The sequence below is a fragment of the Mastomys coucha genome, unplaced genomic scaffold (assembly GCF_008632895.1).
Source record: "Mastomys coucha isolate ucsf_1 unplaced genomic scaffold, UCSF_Mcou_1 pScaffold16, whole genome shotgun sequence".
Taxonomy (NCBI): Eukaryota; Metazoa; Chordata; class Mammalia; order Rodentia; family Muridae; genus Mastomys; species Mastomys coucha.
In genome coordinates, this window is record NW_022196898.1 from 18,211,856 (window position 1) to 18,234,836 (window position 22,981).

The 22,981-nt window shown below is 42.3% G+C and overlaps 1 protein-coding gene across 3 annotated transcripts in view; it reads left to right on the forward strand.

Annotated features, from left to right (window-relative positions):
* LOC116092976 (IQCJ-SCHIP1 readthrough transcript protein) overlaps positions 1-22,981 on the forward strand; it is a 764,408-nt gene that overhangs the window by 596,617 nt on the left and 144,810 nt on the right. Inside the window, exon 1 of one of the 3 annotated variants that reach the window (XM_031374061.1) lies at positions 16,724-16,746. The exons of the other annotated variants lie outside the window; for them this stretch is intronic. The gene's annotated coding sequence lies outside the window, so the exon portion shown is untranslated. Of the gene's footprint in view, positions 1-16,723; positions 16,747-22,981 lie in introns of those variants that run through there. 3 annotated transcript variants of the gene reach the window in all.

Consider the following 22,981-nt stretch of genomic DNA (forward strand, 5'->3'; position numbering starts at 1 on the left):
AATCCACCTGCCTCTGCCTCCCAAGTGCTGGGATTAAAGGCGTGCGCCACCACCGCCCGGCTCTAGAAGTGTTCTTAACTATTGAGCTGTCTCTCCAGCCCTGGAAACTTAAGAAATAAAATGGTAAATAAAATTTTATTTTCAACCAAGATTGAATTAGAACCTGTGGGAACTCAATTCAATATAGGGCACGAAGGCAAAATAATTAAGGGAAATCAGATGTCTGTCAAAACAAACGTTTGAAGTACAGTGAGCAAAGTGGCAGCTGACAAATAGCCTCTATTTTGGGAGCACAGAAAGGTACGAGGAAGACGATGCCACCCAAGAGCCTCCTGCTCCTCCCAAGTCACTATCTTCATGACCAAAGCAGGGACCAGATGTTGTCAGCTCTCTGCTCTTCCCCGTGGACTATGGTTCCGTTACAGATGACAGGAATTGCTCTATTTTAAGCACAGAGGGCAAAACCCTTCAGCACAGGAAATGAGGTGCTTAAAACAAGCTGAGGCTGGGCTGCCAGAAGAGCAAGGAGGAGCCAGCTGAGGAAGCTCAGAGCGCACCTCAGCCTAGCCGATGGGGGGAAATCAGAAGGACCCACACCCCACAACGAGTGAGAAGGAACGCTGGAGGATGTTAGGAAGCATTGCTGCCAATTCTGTTGACTCCAGAGCTGTACCCCATTACACCCACACTAGCCACCAACATAGCAAGAGCAACAAGTCAAAGATGCCACTGCCCCCCCCGTGCCCACCCCCTGGCCCCACAAAGCTGGCGGCAGAAATGTTGCTATAAAAATTCCCAGTGCAGCCCTGACAGTTCAAGGCCTCATCAGCTGATGGGGCAAGACAGAGAAAGTATCACCTGACAAATTTCACTTCAGTGCCAATGATTGACTGATCAAAGTAAACTTAAGTCATAGCGGCATGTCTATCTCTAGAACCAACAATTTTAAGTGACCATTACCTGGAGTCATGGCAGTAGATAGAATATAGACAGGACAGTAAACCATTTTATCCACTATTCTGTGTCTTTACACAAAAATCATTTGAAATGTTTAATGATGGCTGTCTTAGTCCATTTCTGTTCCTAATAACAGAGAGTTACTGATTATTTTGGCTCATACTTCTGGCCCAAGGTCAAGAGGCCACATCTGGTGATGGTTTTCTTGTTGGCAGAGTCTTGAGGGGGCAAGGAAGGAGTTGACGAGTGACCTAGGCTCACTAAAGTTATTATAAGACTCTCTTTGAAAACAACCTATTGACCTATTAATCCATTAATCAGCTAAGAGCAGAACTCTTATCATTCCTCCAAGGTTCCTTCCGATCATCTCTTTTAGTATCTCATTATGGGGATTAAGTTTTAACATGAGTTTTGGAGTGGACATAGTCAAATCATAGCATCAGTAATACATTCCAATTAAAAGATAGTTGTGTGCCAGCCATAAATGTGGAAGTTGAGAAAATACAGCAGTAACTGACAGAGTGCACTTCAGGACAAGAAGCAAGTGTACCTCAAGCCCACATCCCCTGACCTTATGAATAAATAGCCTTTTGTATAGTTCCATACCATGATCAAAGCAGTAAAACCTGCATTCAAAGGCAATAGTGATGCGTACAATACCATTGTGAGAACATTTGAGGTAGCCTGGCAGTGTTAGAGCACATCTTTAGACCCAGACAGAGGCAGGCAGATCTCTGTGTAGATCGGGCCAGCCTGATCTATAGATCGAGCTTCAGGGCAGCCAGGACTATGCAGAGAAACCATCTATGGGAATAGAACAACAAAAAGAACACATGAGGTGATAAAATAGTTGTCTTTCTTCTCTCAGTGCTTCTGCCATTCCCTAGATGCTGCCTGGTGTGGCTGTGTGAGAAAGAACTCAGTCAGACTTCATGGTGTTTGACATGGAATCTTTCAGAAGCCCACTTTGTTTCTGGTGATCTGAAGAAAGGTAGAGGCAAAACACTGTCCTAAAGAAAGATGCCATCATCCAGTGTGGATGGAGCATGGAGGGGATCGATTCACCTGGGCAGAGCAATAACCGTCGGGTGGGCCAACCCTCTCCAGAATGCAGAGAAACAAATACAATTTCTTTTTTAAACTTATTTATTTTTATTTTATGTACATCAGTGTTTTGCCTGCATGCATGTTTGAACGAGGATGTCAGATCTCTTGGAACAGGAGTTACAGACAGTTGTGAGCTGCCTTGTGGGTGCTGAGAATGGAACCCAGGTCCTCTAGAAGAGCAGCCAGGGCTCCTAAGCACTCAGCCATCTCTCCAGCCCCAAGTACAGTTTGTATAGCCAAGAAAACAAATACAATTTCCTGCATAATATAGTTTATGAGTTTTGTGTTAATCACAGACTTTGGGCTTAATGTTCACATTTATTGTTTAAATTTCAATATCTTGAAGATGTCTCAGTGAGCACTTAAAAAAGAGCTATGCTTTATTATGTTCTAAAAAGCTGTAGCAACTGATTGAATATAAATAAGACCTTTTTTCATGGCTTGTCTCTCAGAGACATTTCTCGTTTATGGGGCTCCTGTTTTCACCAGGAATGCATATTCTTCAACCTTTTCTTTCCTACTTGTGGAGAAGATTCATGGTGAACACTTCTCAGAACTCCCAGGTCATCCAGACTCCCAGACTTTCCCAAGAAGTCCGGTGATCTACCGTTTCATTGAGACTGAGCCAAGGCCAAATCAAGGGTTTAGTTTAGGCTTTGTCTTAGTTAGGGTTTCCACTGCTGTAAAGAGAAACCATAGCCAAGGCAACCCTTACAAAAGACAACAATTGGGGCTGGCTTGAAAGTTCAGAGGTTTAGTCCATTATAATCAAGGTGAGGAGCATGGTAGCTAGAGAAAGAGCCGAGAGTTTTACATCTGTTCCAAGGGGAACCAGGAGAAGACTGTCTTCCCAGCATCTAGGAGGAGGGTCTCAAAGCCCATCCCCACAGTGACACACCTCCTCCAACAAGGCCACACCTCCCAACAATGCTACTCACTATGGGCCAAGCACACACACACATGTATGTGTGTGTGTGTATATATATACATATATGTATATATATACACATATATATGTGTGTATATATATGTATATGTGTGTGTGCATATACATATACATGCATATATGTAAATATAGATGTGTATATGTATATATGTATATGCACATATCTATATGTACAAATATGTATATATGTGTATATACACACGCATGTATCTATGTATATACACACACACATACTTCTGGCAATTGTAATATACAAATCTTTTGTAGATAGATAGATAGATAGATAGATAGATAGATAGATAGATAGAGGAGATCCATATAGTATACATGTTTGCAATTCATACAAACATATGAAGAAGCAAATAACTTGTTAGTATCTCCATCTTACTGTAGCTCAAGAAGCCTCTAGCTTCATTAAGATAACTAGTGAACCAGTTACCGGTTAGGTTCTTCATGGCTGAATCCCATACTCTTCCCTAGGACACACAGATTCAATAAATTCAGCCAAAGGACTTGAATGCTCTCAGAGAAAAGTGGACAGCTAAGGAAAAGATAGGTGGCTATGTCCTTCTCCCCTGCTTACAGCATTCATTTATCTTGCCACCATGGCAAGCCTGCCACGTGCTTGCTTTCTGCTCAGGGACTGGGCTAGTGTGTGTAGCTTCTTGCCTGAGTCCCAGACCAACATCTCTCCACCAAGAATTTGGCTCTACTTTAATCTTTAATAAAAGGTACCCTTTAATCTTAAAGCCAAACATGTCCTGAATCTTGGGGTCTTTTTTTTTAATTGTTAAATGCTTTCAAATGTTCATTGTAATTCATTTAGAAAGAAACAATTTCAGAAGGACTAGACAATTAAAATAACCAATTATTCCTTCATCCAGCTATCTTTACCACGATGTTCTATGTAAGATTTTTCTCTTTGTGAGCATGTTAAAAATGTGAAAGTAAATTGCATAGTCTCTTTTGCAATTCTCTCTTCTCAACATGAACCTATTTCCACATCATTTGTCTTCTTCAAGAACATTTTAGGTCCTTATTGTATTGCATATTTTTAATGGGAGTCAAGGCAGGTAGATATCTGTGAGCCAGCCTGTCTACAAAGCAACTTCCAGGACAGCCAGAGATACATAGTAAGGCTGTATCCAGAAATAAACAAACAAATAAATGGATGAATGAGTGAGATATATACCATCTTCATTGCATGGACTTTATTTCATATTCAAGATTGAACTTTTAAATCAGTTCCATTGTCCCCCACTGTAGATATATATGATAGACCTATCTCACATCCTGTCTTTTACATGTGAATCGTAAAAGATGAATCATATCCATCACATCGCATTTCTCCTTTCAGATAAACAATAGCTAATTGGGCAAAGTCAGTCTACTGGCACACAAGCCATTCGTCTAAACTGATTAAGAATCGAAACCAAGAGAACCGGTACAATAGAATAGGAAGGAGGCATTTCAAGTGTACTCGCAACCTAAAGAACCTGGACTGAAGCTCACACTGTGATGAGGTCCGAGGCTATGTCTTCTTTGCACACTGTTTTCCTCATCAGGAGACTTCTGAGGCTTGGGGTTGCCAGCTCAAGTCTGCATGCCCTAAGACTCTTAAGTATGCCGCCCAATCTCTCCCTATATTTACTGAACCCTATATTCTCCAGCCAACCACCACTAAATGGCGATTTTTCTAATTTGCTTTTCCAAATGTTATTTGTTGTCTTAAGTGACATCTCCATGATCTCAGAGTGATTTTTTTTTTAACATTTTCTATGGGATTGACCTATTGAAAGTTCATCTCTTGGGAACTGCCTGTTTATGTCATTGACCCAGGTCTTTCTGGTGGAGTCAGCATAGTTTTCTCATTGATTTAAAATGACGCCTTGACCTCTCTGACTTACTCACTTTTATACCTCACTATTCCACAAGATTTCCCAGACTCTGCCTGAGGTTTGGCTGTGGGTCTCTGCATCTGCCTCTATCAGCTGCTAGATGAAGCCTCTCAGGAGACAGTTATGCTAGATTCCTGTCTTTAAGCATAGCAGAGTATCATTAATAGTGTCAGGGGTTGTCTATCTCACATGGGTTGGGTCTCAAGTTGGGGCAGTCATTGGTTGCCTAGACAATGTAAGAAGACCCCAGAGTCAGCTAACCTGGGACGGTGGGGACTCACAGAGCCCCAGGGAGCATGCAGGAGCTAGACCTAGACGCCCTACACATTGGTAGCAAATGTGCAGCTTGATTCATGTGATTCCTTTAACGAGTGAAACAGGGACTGTCTTGGTCTCTGTTCCCTGAGATTGTATCCCCTTCCCCCTACCTGGACTGCCTGATTGCACCTCAATGGGAGAAGATGTGCCTAGTCCTGCTGGGACTAGATGCCCCAGAGTGGAATGGTACCCAAGAGGCCTCCTCTTCTCTAAGGAGAAGCAGGGGGGCAATGGAAGGAAGGATTTATAAGAGCGGGACTAGAAAGAGAGGAGGGAGGGGGCTGTGATCAAGCTGTAAAGCGATATAAATAAATAAATAAATAAATAAGTAAATAAGTAAATAAATAAATAGAGTGACTTTTTATGTATTCCAAATCTTGTTTTTTACCATGAGCCCTTTTTTCTGTGAGCTAGTGAGAGGCAGAAGTAAGGACAGGAAAAGATAGGTCAAGAATTTCTGGAAAGGTCTAAGGCCAAGGGTTTCAGGAAAAGTCTATGATCCGAAGAGGACTGAGTTAGGAGCTTATCATGAGCTCTTCTCCAAGGCTCCAACCTGTCCTGCTTCCAATTTTCATTGCTGTTGTCTTGGTTATTAGCATTCAGAAAGCAAGAGAGAGAGAAGTGGGTGTGGGAGTTGAAATTGAGGGGAGCCAGGAAAGGAACCCAGCCCAGCCTTAGGAGCTCCTAACCCAATAGCTCTGCCTCCTGACTTTTGACCCCTCTTCCCTAGAGCAGTGTCCTCATTGGGGGTATAATTAGTCTGGACATCCATTCATAGAAGCTTTCAAAGATCCACAAACACATATAGTATTAAATAAATTAAAGTCCATATCTCATGTGATATGTTCTACCTGAAAAACCCCCATCCCAGCATCCTTTCCCAACAGAATTCTTCCAGCATCTTGTGATGGTGATCTGTACTGGTGCGCAAAGTACCCTGAGATCCAATCAAGTACCCTGAGATTCAAGCCAAAAAAAAAAAAAGTAAGGATAATCTGAAATAATATTAATTTAAAGGTTGACAAGGATATTAACAAAATGAATGGCCTTAATGTCTGGGTACCACATTCCTGTGCAAGACAAGTGGTTACTAAATCTTTGCCTTCAGTAACATTGAAATGGGATTCAGTTGGCAGTTGATAGATTGTTTTCAAATGTTATTATAGATCACTTCATGCATGAAACTCTGGGAGAGCCCAGTGACGTGACAGGAACTGCCTTCATTCCTATTGCCATGGACAAGATTTCTGTTTGCATTGAGTACATTTTTTTTAATTTTAAATTATTTATTCCTAATATACTTATCAAATGTTATACAATCCCCACACGGCTTTGATCAGCAGTGATACACTAGTCAGGATGATGAGACCTGCCTTACAATTGCCAGCACAGCATAGCAAGCATATAGAAGCTGCTTTTGTTCTGTCTTTACTTATTAATAGTAGTAGTAGTGTGTAGATTTTTTGGAAACTATGTTTCTTGTAGCCTATTCTGGACTCCAACTCACTACAAAGTCAAGGATGACCTTGAACTCCAGTTCTTCAAGCCTTCTCGTCTCCAAATGGTAAGACTAGAGGTACACGCAGCCATACCCTGCTAGAAACTCCATATATGGTACACCACTGACCCACAAAGCTGAAAGCACAAGATAAGCCCCTATTGTCAACCTTCAGTCACCTTGGTTTCCAAGAATAAAGCCCTTTGGGTATAGATCCATCCAGAGGAGATTATCCTAGAAAGTGAGGCAACACCCTGAAGCATAAGGAATCATCTCGAAAGGACCAAGATTGGTATCACCTTAAAGGACTCCAATAAAGAATATGATGTGCCTGATCATGCCTTGACCAGGGACTCATTTACACATGTCCCTTGCCCCTGCCCCAAGTCTTCCCCTAATGCTCAAATCAGAACACTGACATCAGACTCAGGGTCATCAGAGCCCTTTTAATTATTTCCTCTTCACAAGTGTTGCTGAAATCTCCAGCCTCCTGGTTTTTTTCCCACACTTACCTATATGTTTAATCAGAGCTTCGGGTGGTTTCCTGGACCTAGCTTGTTGGGAACACTGGGGACGGGGCGTTCAGCCTGAAACTCCACTTACAAACTTAGAAGTCTAACTGCTTGTTCAAGGAAAGTATTGCTCAGTCACTTGATGGCCTGGTGTGGACGAGGGGATCTCAACTCTTCTCCAGCTAGCCCTGCTTCCATTTATTTTTTTATCTCTGTTGTCTCAAAGTTATTAACATTCAACCAGCAATAACAAGAAAAATGGGTGTGGGAGGAGAAAGGAAGAGGGGAGGAAAAAGAGCCGAAAAAGGAACCCAACCCAGCCTTAGCTGTTAGGACAGGAATTAGTTCTTAGTTCTTATTTGAATAAATAACACTATTCTTAAAAAAAAATTAAAAAAAAAAACAATACTTAACAAAGGCCATCTATCATATTATATCCTTTACATCTCTTATAATTTTTAAAAATTGCATTATAGAATCGAAGGAGCAAGTAGGTTTTCAAAATTCCTGTAATTGAGAAGCAGACAGTACAGTGGTCTGGAACTCTTGTTGTTCAGTAAGCACAATCGCCTGTCATTCCAGCTCCAGGACATCTCGTGTCCCCTTCCGCACTCTATAGGCACCTGGACACACACATGTGCACATAAATAAAAATAATTAAATCTTCAATTTTTCTTTTGGAAATATCAAACACCACTGTGTTTAGACAAGTGCCCACTCATTATTATTTCATTCTTAAATAATTAAAGGATGGGAGAGGGCCAAGGGATGGCTCAGAGGTTAAAAGCATACACTACTCAGAGAAGACCCAAACTCTTCCAAGCATCCATGTCAGGTGGTTTAGGGCTGCCTGCAACCAGGGGTATCTGCTGCCCTGGCTTTCTCTGGCACCTGCACTTATGTGCATATAATCACATATGCACATAATTAAAAATAAAGTAAAACTCTTTTTTAAAAAAGCTAACAGACTGGAAATACAACTCAGTTGGCATCCTGAAGCCCTGGATTCAGTTCCCTCTGCCAAAGAAGCTGGGAGTAGTGGCGGGGTCCTATAATTCGAGCAAAAAGATAAAGTAATTGTGAATGGAACCACTCATCTGTGTTGTACATTGCCTCTCCATTGTCTTCAAAGCACAGGCGTTTGGACCATCAGCTTCCTGAAAATCTAGGCAGAGAGAGTTCCAGGTACAGAAATGTTACCTTTCTTGGCAGAGTTCACATATCAATATAACAACCAGATCTATCATCTGCCGTACCTTCTTAGCTTTGCAGTCAAGTTCAAGCCGCTTAAGACTAAGGAATTCTGCACTGAAGTCAGTGAATTCTGATAGCCTTTGCCGTCAGCTGGTCAGAGTAAACCACTCTCCCTGGTAAATAAGCAACCTATCTCTTTCCAGAAAAGTCTGTCATTTTGACTGTTGCAGATGGCAGTTTGAGACAGGGGTCTAGCCCCCCTCCCTAAAAAGGCCCATTGACCTTTATTGCAAGTGAAATAGCTTATGGAGACAGTAAATGGCTAACCTTACTGTACTATAAAACAGGGCTCCCTGTAGCCTCTCTCTGCTCAGCTCCACTGAGAGCCCTGCTAATAGCCAGCCTCGTAAAAGCCCTGTGCCACTGCCCAGGTGCAAACCTTTACAGAAATACAACTGAAGCTTCCGAAATTGCTTGAAGAAAAAGGAAGTCAAGGGATATTGACAACTATTTAGCAGGCGTTTCTGGGCCAGAGTTTGAGATTGCTAATTTTGCTTTTTTTTTTTTTTTTTTTTTTTTTTTTTTTTTTTTTTTTTTTTTTCTTTGGTCTAAAAGAAGTGGCAACTGGGGGCTGGTGAGATGGCTCAGCGGGTAAGAGCACCGACTGCTCTTCAGAAGGTCATGAGTTCAAATCCCAGCAACCACATGGTGGCTCATAACCACCCGTAATGAGTTCTGACGCCCTCTTCTGGTGCGTCTGAAGACAGCTACAGTGTACTTACATATAATAAATAAATAAATCTTTAAAAAAAAAAGAAAAAGAAGTGACAACTGACTGACAAGATTCTAGAAGCTGGAGAAGGGGCTTAGGTTAATGTGGCATTAATAGCTCCATCTGACCCGATTATCAAAAGTAAGTCAGACTCTGAACCAAAGAAACTAAAAGCCACAAAAAGATACAGCAGTTGGCCTTCCAAAATCCTTTTATACAAAAAAAAAAGAAAAGTGTAAATGTGCATTAAGGCCAAACAACTATGATATCCTTTAGGATAATATTAAGAATAAAAGTAAAGAAATAATAGACATTACTCCTTTAATCTCAGTACTTGGGAGGCAGAGAGGTGGATATCTGTGAGTTCAAGGCCAGTGTAGACTACATAGTAGTTCCAGAATACCCAGAGCTACATAGTGAGCTCTTGTCCTGAAAAAAAAAATGAACAAATAAATCATACATAAAATAAATTACAAATTCATCTTACCACAATATCTAAAAGTTATGTATCCATCAAAGGATTTATTAGTACCTGACTCACATTGACGTTAACTTTATTTTTATACTTTTTTTATTTTCTGGTATATATGACATACTATACTATAGTTGCGCTGGTTAATTTTCTCATGACTGTAACAATACACTTAACAGAAGCAACTTACATGGGGAAGGATTTATGTGGCTCACAGTCAGATGGAGTACATCCCATTGTGGTGGGGAAGGCATCGTGACTTCATGATAGTGAGAACATGTGCTATGGCCTCCCCATGTCTCTTCAGATCAGGAATTAGAGAGAAATAGAGGGCCCTCATGCCAGAAGTAAGACTGGGATAGATGCCTCCCTAAGATGCCTCCCTAAAATGTCCTATGTATTTAAGTTAGGCCATATACCTAAAGCTTCCACAACCTCCCAAAACTTCCCTACCAGCTAGGGCCTAAGCATTCAAACACATGAGTCTGTGGGAGACAGTTGACATCAAATTATAATATCCCACTCCTGGTCTTTGTAGACTTATGGCCATCTTATAATTTAAAATACATTTCTTTCAACTTGAAAAGTCCCAATAGCTTCTCACAGTTACAGCAACATTCAACTCAAGGCAACCTCTTAACTGTGGGCTCCTGTACAATAAAATACAATAAAAAAAATAAAAAGAAAGAAAGAAGTCACACACTTCCAAAATGCAATGGCACAGAATTAAACAGGTCCAATTCCAAAGAAGTTTAATGGAGCATAGCAAGGAAAAACTGACCAAAGCAAGACCAAAATCCAGCAGAGCAAACATCAAACCCCATAGTTCCGTGGCACGTGATGTCACCGTCTGGACTCCAAACAGCTTGGATAGTCCAGTGCAAATAGCTCTGCTATCTCCAGCAAAGTGTCTCTTTGAGTCTGGCAAAAGTTGGTACCAGATGGATGCCAGATGCTCTCCAAGGAAGATACCCAACATTTCTAGCACCTAACAGCCAATAAGCATATTAGAATATTAAATAAGTTAAGCCAACCTATTTCTATTAAGTACATTCTAGTTTACATTATTATGTTTTAGTAGGAAACCCTTAATCTGTTTGATCATTTGTTTGTTTGTTTTTTAAAGATTTATTTATTTACTTTATGCATGAGTACACTGTTACTGTCTTCAGACACACTGGAAGAGGGCATCCGATCCTGTTACAGATGGTTGTGAGCCACCATGTGGTTGCTGGGAATTGAACTCAGGACCTCTGGAAGAGCAGTCAGTCCTCTTAACCACTGAGCCATCTCTCCAGCCCGTTTATTCGTTTATCTACAGTCACATTGGTTTTTTTTCCTCCCTTTCTTCTAATTACTATAAGGTCGTGTTGTTACCTAATAATGTTACAACCAATCTCCTTGGTCTTTGGTTTCTTTGCTTGTAACTGACAGAAGCAATGTTAATCCCACCAGGTAAGAATAAGAACACTGCCAGAATTTTTTAGCCAAATCTGAAGCAATATTTTTTTAAGTTCTGGTCAGGATATAGACACTGGCCAGGTCCATACCCAGGATTCCTAGAGAATGGCCCCAAGTTGCATTAGTCTGGTGCTTATAAAGGCAAAAGCCACAAGGTAGTGTACTCCCAACTTTTGTCCAATCGGGGATAAGCATACATCCTGACATACTTCTTGCCTACTTACCTCCCACTTACATGTGATCACTTTCTGTGCAGCTGGGATAGCCAGCCTTGCAAACAGAAGGAAAACTCGTGGCTTGTTATCTTACATGAAGAAGCCCCCAGCATTCCAGGAAGTTATCTGTCCTTGGGCTAGTAGGATTTACAGGTTTATCTGTCCTTAGGCAAGTGGGACTTGTAGTTTAGAGGCATTGTTATTTTACAGATCTCTTAATCACAGTAATTAAAATTTAAAACACAGCTTTAGCCCTCATAGCAACTTAAGAGGTAAAATATTTGCATTGATTCATGGTTCAGGGAGGGAGGGTTCATCATAGCAAGAAAAGCACTCCAGAAGTCAGACTATGTGTCAGTTACTTATCATGGGACACTGAACAGAGGCAGTGTGCCAAGAGCCATTGGCACAAACAAGATTCTTTGTCACAGAAAATAACTTTAGAACAAGTGAGTTTGAAGCAACTTGGAGTTTGTTCAGAAGTGATTTTAATATAAATGTAGGTGCTAGGTAATAAAGAGGCATTTAGAAAAACGGGAGCACATACCCAAGCATGGGTGTGTGTTTTCAAGTGAGTCACATTTAACACTCACAATTTGGTTGGTTTCCGAAGATACATCTCAAAGGCTTGCTAAGGAAATTAGATGAGATTATGTACTTTGAATACAAGAGAGAAGAATAAATCTAGTCCCCAAGGGTTGTACCTGAGCTGATATGCTTTCATTGTAAACAAAGTTTATGGTCTTGTTTATGAGCTTCCCAAAAGATTTCAGACTCATATTTGGAAAAGGAGTAAGGTCATATTCCAATGTCATATGTTCTCAGGTCTTAAATATAGTTCATTACTATTTTAATATTCTTATTTAAAAATATCTCTATGTAAAAGGGCATACAATCTCTGTGTGGGCAACCTTTGAAGCAGGTATAATTACATTATTTTGTCTTCCTGTCCTCTCTCTTTTAAATCCATGACCTATTTTTCTTTTTATACACACACACATGTGTAATGTGTGTGTATACATATATAATTATACATGTATATATGTATAAACAAAAAAAATGTGCTGAGTCCATGTATTTGTATGTGTGTGATCTCAGGATGACCAGCTGATATTGGAAAGCCACTTGGGGGTCTCATTCTTGTGGAAGACTACTTCTCCATCTCTCAACATTCCCCTGGTTGCCTGGAATTACCTGACCAGGGGAAAGCCCTGAGTGACTTCTCCTTCCATCTTAGCAGTCTCTTGCTGTTGTCTTTCTTCTGGTCTTCCTTAGGTTTGGTTTGAATCATTGGTTTTCACTTGGGGAAAGCCTTCATCTAGACTCTAAAGTAAGAGACTCCTTTCTCTTCCAACTTAACCTTAATTTTCTCTGTCTCCCTCTCCTGCCCAATATAGATCAGGAAGTAATCTGGGGCCCAAAGAGTCAGTATGTAACCCTAACCGGATTCATGTCCTCCAGCTAGGACCCAAGGCCTAAATGTTCCACAAACAGCCCAAATAATTCCGCCAGCTAGGGACCAAGTGCTCAAACACTGGGACTTATAGAGGACAACTCACATCTCAATCATAACAGGCACCAGCAAGAGACACTCTTGTTATTCTGTAATTTAGCCCTAGCACATCACATTCAGTGCAGAGACAAGGCCCAAGCTAAAAGCAGTAAGGTTTGGTTTGGTTTGGTTTGGTTTGGTTCTTTTGTTTGGTTGGGTTTTGTTTTGAGTTTTGGTTTTTTTGTTGGTGGTGGTGGTTGGTTTTTTTTTTCAGGGGTGCGGGACAGGGAGTGTTTCCGGGACATGATTTCTCTGTATAGCCTCACCTGTTCTGGAACTCTCTCTGTAGAGCAGGTTGGCCTCAGACTCAGAGATCTGCCTGCCACTGCCTCCAAAGTGCTACGATTAAAGGCATGAGCTACCACCACCAAGCAGTTTTATAATCATTTAATAAAATTTCTCTTTAAATTTTCATTTTAACCAGATGTAGTGTCTACCACTTTTAATCCTAGTACTAGGACTAGAGGCAGGCAGATCTCTGTGAACTCAAGACCAGCCTGGTTTACATAAAAAATTGCAGGGTTACATAGAGAGACCTTCTCTCAAATACAAACAAACAAACAACAAACAAAAATTGATTTTAATTTAAATTTGGAAAAATATATCAGTTACCCAGCAATAAGATTGCTGACATGCTACTGTGCCAGGATAAATGTTTTGCCTGCATGAATGTATGTGCACCACATGTGTGCCGAGCGTCCTTGGAGACTGGAAGAGAGTGTTGTGTTCCCTGTAATTGGAGCTACTGATGGTAAGGAGCCACCAGGTGGGTGCTGGGAAAAAATCCTGGGTCCCCTACAAGAACAGTAAGTGGTCTTAACTGCTAGTCATCTCTCCAGCACCATGTCCAGCTTTTTCTATAGTTAAACTCAAGGAGTTATGCTTACGTGGTAAGCATTTTCCCACCTGCATTATCTCCTAAGCCATGAAGGTTGTTCTTCTTTTGTCTTGTGTTTTCTTGAGATGGTCTCTCTATATAGCAGAAGTTGCCCTCAAATTCATTCAGTCTTCCTGTCCCAGTCTTTGGCATGCTAGGATTATGATCACCATGCCTAAATAAACTTGCTACTTTGAACCATTGTATGAAGGCAGAGTCCTTCCTGATTGGCAATCTGTCAATCTCCAGTGCCTATTATGATACTCAATACAGAGTGAACATACCTACATTTGGCTAGATTTATGTCAACTTGTCAACTTGTAGTCAACTTGACACAAACCATAGTCATCTAAGAGAAGGAAAACTCCATTGAAGACAATGACTCCACAATATCAGGCTGTATGCAAACCTATAAGCATTTTCTAAATTAGTGATCAATGGTGGGGGGGTGGGGCCCAGGCCCTTGTGGATGATGCCACTCCTACACTGGTGATCTTGGGTTCTCTAAGAAAGCAGTGTGAGTAAGCCATAGAGAGCAAACCAGTAAGCAGCATTCCTCCATGGCCTCTGCATCCGCTCCTGCTACCAGGTTCCTGTCCTGTTTTAGTTCCTGTCCTGACTTCCATCAGTGATGGACTATGGTGTGGAAGTGTCCTTTCCCTCCCCAATGTGCTTTGGTCATGGTGGTTTGCAACAGCAACAGAAAACCAAACTAAGACAATGCCTCAATTCAAATATCAATTTCTGAATCTTCCCGCCTCTTTTTTATGGCTTAGGGAGTGGCATGATGGCCATTGCATCTAAGAGGTGTGTCCCAAGGGGTTGAGATTGGAAGAGAGTGTTGTGTTCCCTGTAATTGGAGTTACTGATGGTAAGGAGCCACCAGGTGGGTGCCTAGGAAGGTCCTGGAGTAATGTGTGACACATTACGAGCATCAAACGAGAAGAGTTATTACTGATGTACACAATGACCTTGGAGTCTAAGTCTTCTCTTATTTTCTTCATCACAACAGCAATATAAGGAATACCCTCACACCGTGTGTTGCCTCTGATTAGTTATTTCCTTGAGATCATATTGTTGGATCAAAGAGACAGCAGAATGAAACCTTTAAAAAAGTATTCCTTTTTATCTCCACCCTTGAAGAAAACTTAATAATAGTGGAGGAAAAAAAAAACCCTACTTGAGCTCAGAGACAAAGCAAGGAAACCCATCTCTACTTGTCAACAACCACAATAATTTGGCAAAGACCCACTTTATTCACAAAACTATATGGACACCAAACAGAAACCCTGTTTCTACTCAATTGAGTTAATTTGACAAGGGTTTTGCTGGTCAGCCTTATACCACTTTCATGCTACATGTAACTGGAGTACAGAGGAAAACGAAGTGTTCTTTGTCCTTAAACACACACACCCACATCCGTGTAAGAAGGTAACAGGAGACTATATAACCAGGTGCAAATTACTTTCTTAGAGAATCCCTGATCTACAGTGCAGGCAGTACTCAAGAGTTGGCTAAGCAGTGCAGAGTGGGTGCTGGCTGGAGCTACCTGGCAGATTCAAAGCATTTTCAAAGGACCGTAGCCAGTTGGCTGCAAAAAAAAGAAGCATGTTACCACCCAAGTGATGACTAAATTAAACTGCACTTTCTTCTTAGAATCTAGCCTTTTTTAATTGCCTTTAATCCACCCCCAAATGAACGGGACAGCTTTGCATTTAAATATCAGCAGCAGGAAATGTTTTCTCTTGCTGAAACACATTCCCCCAACGCTGTTGGTAGGTGAAGGCAGCTGCCAGCTTCAGCTGGAGGCTAAGTCCAAGAGGGGCACTCCAGAGCCTTGGCTGCTGAAGTAGTGATTGACAGCCCTGGTGGGGGATAGTGTGCAATTCTCTGTTCTGGGGGAGAGGATGCTGGGGGTTCAGAAAATAAACACCATTCACTTGTAGGATGTGTTACGGTAGTTGTGGGGGTTGGTGGGCATCCAGTGGGATTTCTAGGTTCTTATGCCCCAGAAGTAGAAATTAGACACAGACTCATACACAGTTGATTTATTACAGGAAAGAAAAGCATTCCTAACAGTGAAGACACTAGAACAGGAAATGGATCCAAGACTCAGTGGCTCCAGGTCCAGAACCTTGAGAGGTGTTCTGAATGCCACAGAAGGGCCTCTGCCCCTTTTATGGGTTATTTTCATTCCTCTTGAGTTTCTTTTTTGTTGGTGGTGGTTTGGGGACTTGTTATTGGTTGTTGTTGTGGGGGGGGGGTTGTGTGTGTTTTTGTTTTGTTTTGTTTGTATTTTTGGTTTTGGCACATGCTTTATTTTCTTACCTGTAGACCAGGAGCCTAGGGCGACCAGCCTTTCTCTCTACCACTGGTGTCTTTCACATGCTGATCCTAAAGCGGTTGGACCTCATTCTTCCTTCCTCTCCTGCGCCTGGTGCAGAAGTAATGTGTCTTAAACAAAAGTCCGAAGCCTCAGTACTCTCTAGGGCCTGTGCCTCCTTGTCAAGAGGAAGGCCATCTGTCTGATGGCCTGCTTGAGGAGAGTAGGACCACTCATTTCCAGAAATCTAGAAGCAGAAACCCATTCCAAGCATTCAGGAAGGCTTTCAAGTTTCCAGAAAACTTACAAGTTCCCTTGTAAGAAAAGAACCCCACCCCCCATCCCCCCACCCTCCCCACCCCCGTTCCTGGCCTTTAAAATGCCCAGCCACGCGTTATTCTGGTGTCTTATCAAGGCTCAATTAACCTGCCTCAGGAACTGACAGGCTCCAGATGCCCCCAGAAGCCTCCTCAACACCAAAGAGACAGACAGGCTGTTTTGCCCAAGCAGCAGACAAGCAAAATTGCCTTCCTTATTTGGTGAAAAGTGCCCTGCCCCTTTAAGGCCAAGACACTGGACTGCAGACAGTCCCTGGGAAGTTTGCGGGCAGCCCAGTCCAGTGTCTGATCCTTGCCGCTGTGCAGGTGAGTTCCCTAACCTTCCCCCCTCATTTCCACCCAACTCTCAGAATTGTTCCCAAGATGGCTTGCAAATGCTTTTACGAACGGCTAGAGAATTTTAGAGTCAGCCGATAAGCTTGCTGAAGTTTGAGGTGAAGGAAAAGCAAGGTTACCAGAGACATGTGCAGTAATGCAGCCAGCCTAGGATGCGTCTAACTTCACCAGAGAGAAAGCAGTAAGATTACAGAGACCCCGAGGCATCCGAGACAGGAAAACTGAGAACAGATTCTAGGCAACGCTGTGAGGGGGTAAGTTTAGACTCTTTGAGCTATAGAAGCTGGTGAGCTGCAAGTTTAAAGCGACCGCGGACAGGAGGAAACAATGCTTCTCCAAGTGCTGGCGGCTTCGTAGAAGCTGAGGACAGGGCTGACTGCAGAGGGGAAGGTACTGGTGAATGTTCTCGGCGCTAGGGCACCGGAAGGCTGCAGCGTTAACCCTTTGTCTGGATAACTATAAGGCCTGGCTGTCACAGACCCAAGGTGGGGCTAGGAGGGGTGCCTGTGAGAAATCCTGCGATATAATGCTATAAGAGACTAATTAGATGAGGAAGACTCCAGTTGTGAGAAAGTGTCCCTGTTAGCTCCCAAATACCACGTGAAAGAAAGCGCTGGGGAATTCTGTCCTTCACAGGCAAAGGCAGGAAGACTTTGTCCCTCTGTCATTTACTATCTCTGCTTCCAGATGTGTCTTCCCATGATCTGTAGCCTCTTAAGTTACCAATCTGAAATCAACTAGCAGAACTTTTGAAGGTCTAAATACTTGCTACCACAGTGCATTTAGGAAAGGCGAAGATGCATTCTTTTGGGACTGGGATTTTATTGATTGCCTAAGAAGTGGGTGTGGCGGAGAAAGAAAATACTTGAGGGTCATTTTATCTCCTGTCCCCAGCCTTTTAACCAAGCCCATTCATCAGCTACAGCCGAAAGAGAAGTCCGCCCAGGAATTTAAAAGAGCAATGGTGTGTTGCAGGGTGTGGGGGTCGCCTTCTCTCTTTGCTAAGTCAGGGGCTATTCATCTTCTGGGGGCAGCCGGTTTTGGTGCAGTAGCTAGCTGGTGGTGGGAAGGTTTAAAATTGGATTAGAATTCCTTACATATTCCAGGCCTTGTAAAAATACTCATACATCTGGGTAGTCACTGAAGAATTTATTAACTGATTTCTTGACTAATGAGTGCCCTGTGCACTTGTTAGTGCTTCCCAAAGACTCCTTGGAAAGATTTTGTTTTTCTCAACAGGGCCTTTCCCATTCAAGGTTCTTCATTTCCATTCAAGGGCTTTTCTCTTGCCTGGCTGTTCATGGGTGGGCAAAGTCTGACTTTGACTTGCTACCCTAAAATCAGAAAGGACTCTCTTGAGCTTGACCTACCACAAATGCTACTACCGTCCAGGCAAAAGGTTCATAGTCACCACACAGGCAGTATCTGAGCTTACGGGCCTAGCTCTGTTCATTTTGTATCAAGCTAATATAGAAAGAAGAGTCCATAAGACTGCTTGCTTGCAGGCCTGATGGTCTGAATTTGATCCCTGGATCCCACAAGGTGGCAGGAGGGAACTGACTCCTCAGGATTGTCCACTGACTTCCAAGGGCACCATGGCAAAATAACATCTGCACACACACATACGCACACATACATACATATGCATGCATACATGTGTATATGCTGCCTTCAATGTGCATATAGGCAAGAAAAGCGAAATCTCATTGCCCAGAGCTGGGAAATCTCTGTAAGGTATACACACTGTGATCTTTTGTAAACAAACCCAAGGCTTTTTAAAAGTACAGCATCTTAAGCATCCCACACAGCGACTTTCAGTCACATACCAATGGTATGAATTCACAAAGCCATTTATTTGAAGCATGCTTCAATTTCCTCGATCCTAACATGCGGATTAGAAGGGACTTTCCAAGGATGTAGGAAGACCAATTGATATTCAGCCGGTCTGGGCTATGTTTCCAGTCCCTTCACTTATTCTAGGACTGCAGAGAAGTTCCTTAGCTAGTGTGTACCTCAGAGTCCTTGTTTATAAAGTAAATGAATAACTCATTTTTTTTTCTCTCCCTGTGACCTGGAGAAATATATCATCCTTAGAGGAGGAAATGAGGTTTGGAAGCAGAAACTAGTTCTGCAGCCTAAGTTTAGAAGCACAGTGGGTTCATATCCCTCCTCCCTGTCCCCTTTAGGGAAGGATATTCAGCTCACCAGAAAGCTCATTCCTAGTTATCAACCAGGCTTATTGTGGACCTTCTTACAGCAAACTCACTTCCATTTATTTGTGTTCAGAGACAAAGAAGAGTTGGTTTTTCTCTTTGGTATAGAAACATTCCCCGTGCTTGAAGAGTAAACCGTCTGAGCATCTCTGTAGGAGAGGCTCACTCTAATAAAAAGGGCGTAGGGGGAGTTTTTGCCGGTACGTGGCAATTCTTGCATGTGCTTCAATAACACCAATTGCTGCTGCTTCCCTACGAAGTCTCTTAGCACATTCACATCTGGTCTTGAGAACACCACTGTGTCTGCTCTTTGCATTGTTCAGGCTGCTTGGAGAGCAGGCATGTCTTACTGTAGGTAACAGGGACGTGTATGACATATATGGAAGACAATCTCTCTGCCACATTTGGAAGGTAAAGACACATTTCAGCAGTAGAAATGATCCAAACACCTGTCACAGCATACACACCAGCTGGGGAAGATGAATGACCCCACTCCCACCCCGAAGCTCATCTCCCGGGTCTGGATTAACACCTCGTCCATCAAAAGGCTGGATTTAGAGTCCCCTAGATTGAGAGTTTAAATTAGGTGTGAGACTCTAGGCTTCTCCCTTAGTGTGTCTGAGCACAAGAGAAGGATGATAGTACCTGAGCACACAGCTGGGGGCAGTCAGAATCACGCCAGTGCAGGTGGTCCTGTCTGCTGCATCCCAATGTCTAACAGTTCCTAAGAGAGTTGCTAGACCTTGCTCATAAAACAGTGGCCCTGGGGGCTCAGCTGGTAAGAGCTTGCTGTGAAATCAAAAGAACCCCTGAGTGTCATACCCAGCACCCATATAGAAATTTGTCACCCCAGTGTTGAAGAGCAGAGACAGGTGGGTCCAAGGAACTAGGGAGAGAGATTCTGTCATAAGAAAAAATAAGCAATCAAGGCAGACAGTTTCCTTCTCTGACTCCTGAATGCACACATACCTAAACCACCAAGATTCACACACACGCATGCACACACACACACACACACACACACACACACACACCACATATATGCACAAAAATGAAATTTTAAAACAGTGTTAGTCCTGGACCTTGTAGTTCTTCAAACTATTTGCGAGTGTGTAAATATATATACCAGAATACGCAAATGAAATGTTAATTTTATTTCATGTATATAAATGTCTCGCCTGCATATATGTATGGTATGTGTACTACATTCATGCCTGGTGTCAGTGGCAATCAAGAGAGGATGTCAGAGCTCCAGAGACTGGAGATACAGATGGTTGTAAACCACCATGTGGATGCTGGTAATCAAACCTGGGTTTTCTGCAAAAGCAACAGGTGGTCTGGATGACTGAGACATCTCTCTAGCCCCATAAATTCATTCTTTAATAAAAAAGTGTAAGTTTGTGCTTAAGTAGAACCAGAAAGTAGTTGTTGAGGTGATGGTAGATACATAAATAGCTTAAAAGCTGCTAGTTTCGTAGGGCTTTGGACTGTGTTCTGTAGAGCCTTTAACCTCATGGGAGATGCTACAAGATGAAAGACTTGGAGTAAGAAGCAGGAAGTGGTCCTACATTAGGCAGGTGAGCTGGAGACTCTAGAGGAGCTGATCTGAATCCCAGGACCCATCTCCAGCTGTTTGCTTTGACTTCTGCAGTTAATTTTATTCTTCCATGAGGCAGCCATGATGGGGAAACTTGGGGAGCTGCCTTGAGCAGTGTCTAGCTTTCAGATAAAGCTGTACTTGAAGCAGGCAAGAACAAAGGTACCTCTGCCTGTTGCCCAGGTCCCTTGGGGTGCCTATGAGACAAGCACACACTTGTCTTGTGAGCTCAGGGTCTTTGCTTAATGTTTGCGGCAAGCTGATACCTGCCTATGGAGAATTGTTGCTGGAGCAAGGCTGCTCTTGGCTGTTTGGCAGGACCTCCTGACTTTCTACTAACTACCACATGGAGAGCAGACCTCCTCCACCTCCTGTCCCTCCTTCTAACCATTTCATCATACTTGCATCGACTGACTTCCTTCTCTCTATTGCAATAATTTCCAAACTAGCGAAAGCATAAATCATTTGTGTGTGTGTGTGTGTGTGTGTGTGTGTGTGTGTGTGTGTAATACAGACATCTCCCTTTTAAAAATAAAGAATAATCTTGGTATTGCACAAAGGAACACAAGAACAATGGAGCTAGCTCAGAGGGCCAATTCTTATAAAAAAGGGTGCACCAAAACCCAAAGCAGTCTAGAAAAATACCAGGGACAAGATGGCTTCCACCTTTTATCTCTGAGATGGGTCAGGTGGCAACATCTCCTCCCATTGATGCAGGCTCAACTTTGCAATCTGACTGGGTTAGCTAAAAGGCCCAAAGAGGAAGAGAAAGGTTCAGGGAGTGAGAGTCCCCACTGGGCTTACTGACTTTGACATATCCTCACAACATTACTTATTATTGTGTATTAAACTCTCATTGTACTGTCTCTAAAGTGTACAAAATCAAATTCTCCCAATAGCCCAATATGCCTGGAATCCTAAAGCAAACTGGAAGAGATTAAATAACCAAAGTCTCACTAGTGACAGAAGGGAGATTTGATCCTCAAACCAGACATGTCCAGAAAGTTCTAGATTGCCTGGCCACACCTTAAGAGCCCAGGAACAGTGCAGCAATGTGCTCTTCCACATTCAGAGTCCCCACATCACATCCATGGACCACTTCTGTTACATCTCAGACTCAGAGAGGAAACACAAGTTCAAGCTTCATTTCATTTTGATGACTGCTCCATAAAGAACAACCAAACTTGCCTTTCCCTCTCCATCTCAGAATGGGGAGTCCATTTGTGTGTGTGTGTGTGTGTGTGTGTGTGTGTGTGTGTGTGTGTGTGTGTGAAGGTATCATAAAAAAAAGAAAGTAAAAGGAAATGCAAACATTATTTTAAAAAGTAAAGAAAAATGGGATGTAACTTACTTATAGGCAATAGTCACTAATATAGACACTCTGTCCTGAAGTGGTGAGGTCAGGTCAAACACATTAATTACAGCCTTGCATGCAAAGGTCTTTTATTACAACACAACTGATGGCATTATATTGAAACAATCCGTTATGACCTAATAAGGAGGTAATGATATACCCAGCTTAGACTTCCCTCCCATCATTAATAGACAGTGTAGGATATTTTCTTCTCAGTGTTTTATACAAAAATGAGCATGATAATGCCTTTTTGCTTCATCTTAACATTTATTTGGTTGCTTGGTTAGATTTTTTTTTGAGACTATCTCCCTCTATAGCTGTCTTAGTTAGGGGTTCTATGGCTGTGAAGAGACACCGTGACCATGGCAGGTCTTATAAAGGAAAAATTTCATTGGAGCTGGCTTACAGTTTAAGGGGTTTAGTCCACTAACCTCATTGTGGGAAACATGGCAGTGTGTAGGCAGACATGGTGGTGAAGTTACAAAGGTTTCTACCTTTTGATCCAAGACAGCAAGGAGGAAACTGGATTTCATACTGGGTGGAGTTTGAGCATAGGAGACCTTTAAGCCTGGCCCCACAGTGACACATTTCCTCCAACAAGACCAGACACTCCCATATGTCTATGGTGGCCAATTACATTCAAACCACCACAGCCTGGCATGGATCTCTTTATGTAACCTAAAATGGACTTGAACTCATGGTAATCTTTCCTGCCTTGGCCTTCCAAGTGCTGGGATTACAGGTGTGAGCTACCATGTCCAGCTCATCTAAACATTTGCTATGAATAATAAAACAATATAACTTAATGGTATCAATTAAATAAAAAAATCACTTATTAAAACATATCCCTAATCACTGATGATACAGCAGAAAGGAAGCAGATGTAGCAAGATTTACTTTCTAGAGAAGAAAAACATAACAAAAAAAGAAGGAAGGAAGGAAGGAAGGAAGGAAGGAAGGAAGGAGGAATTGTAATACCTGTTCACAGAGGGGGAGGCTATGTGTTTACTCTCCTGTCCTCCCTCCCTCCCTCCCTCCCTT